Source organism: Meleagris gallopavo, chromosome 15 (assembly GCF_000146605.3).
Source record: "Meleagris gallopavo isolate NT-WF06-2002-E0010 breed Aviagen turkey brand Nicholas breeding stock chromosome 15, Turkey_5.1, whole genome shotgun sequence".
Classification (NCBI taxonomy): Eukaryota; Metazoa; Chordata; class Aves; order Galliformes; family Phasianidae; genus Meleagris; species Meleagris gallopavo.
This window is the reverse complement of record NC_015025.2, coordinates 1,022,255-1,025,878: the sequence shown is the minus strand read 5'-3', so window position 1 is coordinate 1,025,878 and position 3,624 is coordinate 1,022,255.

Genomic DNA, 3,624 nt, shown 5'->3' with positions numbered 1-3,624 from the left:
CTCCTTTTCGGATTAGAAGAGGAGTCAGAAGTTCCCCTGAGTCCACTGAGATGGGAAACTGTCCCTCCAGTCCTCCCAGAAATGAGAACAACCCACCAAGAAGTGGCCATAAGCATTGCAGACAAGTCTGTTTCACTTCCCCTTGTAACTAGCATGCCACAGGGCCTCAACAATTCGTGGGTGTATGCAATGCTCGATGACCTTCTGCTAACTCTTGATTTAAAAGAATAGGCAGAACACCATGGCTGTGTACTCCAAAACTCCTTCCTGCTAAGCAGTAGCTCAGTCATATGTCAGATCTAGTTATAAAGAAAGACCTGAGACATGGAAGTACCTAAGTACAAAGCATACCCAAAGACGACAGTTTGGTAACAATACTTATAGGAGATGTATTACGGCAAACGCATTGGGAAGATTGTGATCCTGAGACTCAAGCAAAGAGTGCCAGGAGAGGTATTACCTGAGTCGGGTCCAGATGTAGAACAGAATGAATTTCACTGACTGGGGTGCAATTTCTCCCTTGCTAGTAGGGGACGTGTGTCCATTACTCCAATAATGAATAAACCTTGCTGCTGTCAATAAGATCTTTGCCTAACTAGAAATCTTTGATTTTGAGAGTGTTTCTCACAATACCTACCCTTACATAACAAGAAAATACCATGGTACTTGCTCTGAAGGAAACTGTATCCCATTACAGATATTCACCCAGGTGGACATGCTGGTGAAAAACGACTGCACTACTTTGCATCTGGCATGGCCCTAGAGCAGTGTTTGTAGGGGACACAATCCCCCACACCACTCTTCTGTTCTATTTTGCCTTCAACATCACTGAAGTCAGTGCCTCCAGCTGCATTCTAGCTCTTTCATTTCTCAGATCTGCTCTACATATGTAGCTTCTGCTACATACATGATTCTTGGGGAAAACAATACCATCTCTAAAGACAAAGAAACCAGCACCGTAGCAGAAATGGTACAGACCTTAGAAGCAAACTTTAAATCAAATCTAAACAAGAGGATTTACTTTCAAGAGGCACAGACAAAGCCTCTTCAACACAACAATTTTCAAAACTCTAAGCCAAGCTCTCATACGTTGCGCTCTGAAATCTCTGACTTTTTCAGCATCGCGGACAGTATCCACATTCCTACTCCATGTCAGATAATGGCAAGAGCAAATCATTCACTGACATTGTTTTGAAAGAGAAATATATCCAAAAAAGGAAGAGCGCAAAGAGTTACCTGCACATTGGTGACATTCTACTCCAGCTCCTGATCTTCTGAAGTACCCAGCTAGTGGCTGATGTGAACAAGTCTCAAGAACAGATAACACAGTACTAAAAAAGAAAGAAAACACACCCACCATTTTTGCTGCCTTTTGGAATTCAACATCAGTACATGGACATAAGGTCAGAAAAAGCTACAATCAGTCAGTCAAGCAGCTCACGGAAACTCTTCAAGAATGACTTGTGGTCTTCTCTGTAAGCATTAAAATCCAAACCCACATCTGGAATTTAAAGATTTTTAACTTGCAGGTAAGGCCCTAAATTCTTCCCCTGAACTACACAGTGGAAGATTTCATTTTAGGAATATTTCACCACTTCTCATAAAGTTTCCAACTCTCCTGCTCAACCTCTGTGAGTATGAAAACTTCAAATGAAAAAGAGGATAATATGGGCACTTTTCCCAATTTTTTCAGGGGACCATAGAATCACAGAGTTGATCAGAATGGAAAAGACTTTCAAGATCATCAAGTCCAACCTCAGCCTAACCAAACTACCCTAACTCTAACAACCAAAACCATGAGGGATTCAATCTCAGTTTTGTCGCACAGAACATTCTGCCTTTATGTGTTTGCTGAGACTTGCTCAAGGAAGGTCAAGAGTTCCGGCACCACAGACTTTACATTTCCAAATGCATATGCTCCATTCAGAATATGGGAAATGTGGAACACAGTCACCCTGGGAAGAAGGCCTACAAACAGTATTACAGCTATGAAGAAACTCTTCATCATAATGTTACACCTAGATAGACTAGAGGCTTCTCCCAAGATTTATAACACATTAAAGATTTGTCATCAGAGGATCACCTTTACCATACAAGAGAATGAAACTGGGAGAAAACGTTACATAAATATTTCAGATCTTGACACCAACTATGAAACCAAACCGTTGTCCACACAGTATCATTTCTGACCCACCTGCTGTTCACATTCAAATCCAGCCACTCACCATCCTTGCTCTGCATTCACTACCTGTTCTTGTACCATGGATACATCCAACATGAAGCAGTCGGTCAGCTCCTAGCAAGAGCATGTCATTCAGAGACAGTTGAAGGAAATTTAAGCATATCCAAGTCCTTTTCCTGACTGCTGTAAACATTCAAGTCAGATTGTCCAGTCTACTGAAGGCTCTCTTCCACACTGAGTTCTAGACTAAACTTTGACAACAAACAAGGCAAAACTGACAAGTGAAAGACTTACCAGCCTCTGCTCAGATCGTCTTCACTGTCAGCAAATGTTATTCACAACACAGCGATAAAGTAATAAACCCACGAAGTATCTCTTACCATACCAATTACTTTCTAGCAAACTCTGCTCCATTCTGTGAAGTCAGCATTCAAACAATCCTCTTTCCTCCATAAGTTCTGCACACACAGCATCCCCAAGACGTTCTCAAATTATACTCCTATTACTGTCTTCCACATTTGTTGATAACAAACAGCTTCAAAGAAGCAGCAGTCCAGTCTGTTTCTCCACTACATGTGCAAAGACCATGCCAAGAGTGGATACAAGGACGTTTCTTCCCTCAACATATTATCATGCAGAACAGTTTACATAGGAAGCAGAAATTATATATAGGGAAATTAGCATTCCATTTCAAGACCATCTCACCTCATACACCCAAAACATGCACTGTTGGGACGTCCTCCAAATCTGCCAGCAAAGCAAAGGCTAAGATGGCAGTCAAAGCAAGCTCACTGTTGGAAACATAGAGAAATAATGAAACTGTAAGTTTCTTCCCAGGGGCGTATTTTGGAAGCGGCCAGGCCTTTCTTCACCATGTCCCATCCATGGCATTGTCTTCCCTCAAGAGATTATCGTGCAGAAAGCTTGCAAAGAGTTTAAAGGCAAGGAGAAACGATATATGGGATCATTAATGTATTTCAGGACTGTCTCATCCTGGGCAATAAACAAATATCATATTGGGAAGATACTAACACCTACAAACAGTGCAAAGTTTAAGGCAGCAATCAAAGCAATATTGGAGACACAAGAAATAACAGAACCATAGGTGAAGCCCCTTCTCATGGGTCCTACAGACATGTAAGTTTCTCAGATACTGTATGCAGTTTCTTTTCATATTCTGCTTCCTTTTCATTGACAGAGAAAATTCTGTCTTCAGGTGACTGAGACATTTACAAAGGAAGGAAGGATCCCCTCCAGTTCAACACATGGTTTCCAAATGCAACACATGCTTTTCCATCCACACATGGAAAACATGAACCATATCTAGCCTGGAAGTACAGGCCTCAATGTACACAGATGACTATGAAGGAGCTTGACATCACAAGGTCACAGGGAGAATGGAATACATTACTGAGATCGCATGCAGGAATTATAAGCCATTC